Source organism: Condylura cristata, unplaced genomic scaffold, assembly GCF_000260355.1.
Source record: "Condylura cristata isolate star-nosed mole 26May11 unplaced genomic scaffold, ConCri1.0 scaffold00020, whole genome shotgun sequence".
Lineage (NCBI taxonomy): Eukaryota > Metazoa > Chordata > Mammalia > Eulipotyphla > Talpidae > Condylura > Condylura cristata.
Genome location: NW_004567121.1, coordinates 9,329,369 through 9,331,023, shown reverse-complemented (window position 1 = coordinate 9,331,023; position 1,655 = coordinate 9,329,369).

The window sequence follows — 1,655 nt, the reverse complement described above, 5'->3', positions numbered from 1 at the left end:
TTAGAATACTTTTAAGCATGATTTCTCAGTTAAAAGGATTAAAGAGATTACTAGTTTTTAAAAAATCTATTTTATATATGAAAAAAAACATCAGTTTTTAGTCTGCATACATTCATCACAGATAATTTTGTATGCATAGAGTATGTAATGTGTCAGAAAGTTTGAAAACCTGACAGATTAGTCTGGACAGATCATTTTCTTTTTCTGACAGAAGGCTTGGCTTCTCAGTCTAGTTTCTCTGCTTCATTGAACGGGAGTGCCAGTTATGTTTGATTTCATCCATTTTGAAATTTCAAATGCTCACAGGCTGTAAGGCAGAGTGACAAAGGCCATCAATCAACACAAATCAGTGCTCCATCCACCCACAGGTCTGGTCCTGGTTGGAGAGATCTTGGAATGCAAATCTGCTTGGGAATTCTGACCTTAAGTGATTTTTAAAAACCTGAAACATATATATGTAAATTGAATTTTGGAAGTTTCTATTTCCTCCTACCCATGTTATTCACTAGTTAGCAGGTCAATATCATTCTTGAAAGTATTGACTTTCAGTGGTTAGAACAATCTCTGTGTGCCTGATGGTAGGGAGTATTGAAACAGGGCCTCACAATTAGTTTTGTTGTTACTATTTTGAAATTGTTGTCTTTAAGCATCTGAAGACAGATCTAGAGCATCAGCATTAGAATTAGGGCCAAAAAGAATCTCCAGCTCAACATTAGCAAGTATTAGAAGAATCTTCAGTTTTTGTCTGGAACGATTGAAAGGCAAAAAAATTCCTTCACTGAATGCACTACTATCTTCCCTTCTGGGAAAAATGTCTTTAGTGAGGGTTGTAAGTGGGATAGATGCTCATGTAAGTACATTATTGAGTTTTATGGATGCTTCCTAGAAGCTCTCTGAGAGGAATGCTTTTATCATGACTGACTTCCTTTTCTAAAATGAGTAGCTTTGGAGCAGCAGCTCTCTCTCACTCCCTCTGATCCCTGTTACTACTTCTCTCCTGTTCACACCTTCCTTCCTCATCCCTTCACTTTCCCTATCCCTTTCTGCTTCCCCACTTTCTTCTTCTTCCACTTCTTCCTTTACTTCCTTTTCTCTTTTCTTATAGAAAGTTTGGAAAATATAGAAAACCATAAAGATGATAATTGTGAAAATCATCCATGCTTCCATTTCACAGAAAGAATAGTTACTGTTTGGAGTAAAGTAAATGTGGGCATGGCCTTGTATGTACAGACATTTATGTAAGAGCACATACATTTGTATGTAATAATACAATTAACCAGAATGGCGAGCACTAATATAGGGTGATTTAAAATAGTTAAGCTATAGTCAGTGGAAAATACTAGTGCCAATTAAAATACAGCTGATTCAACTTCTGAAAATATATTTCCATAGAATGACAGACTTGCTTGCATTTTTGAGAATTGTTTTCAGGGGATAGATGGGTAGGTTCTTAAAACGTCTTTCACAAAAAAATTGTTTAACCTCATTCTCTGTCTACTTCCCCTTGCCCTACAGTGGGCAGGGAATGCTAGTGTGGCTGTGGAAAAAAGCTCCGATGTCCATTGGAAACCCCAGAAACTCTGGGTTAAGTGTTTGGATGATCAACATGTATTTAAGAGTAAAAATTCATTCATAGACTTCATTTGGATGATTTA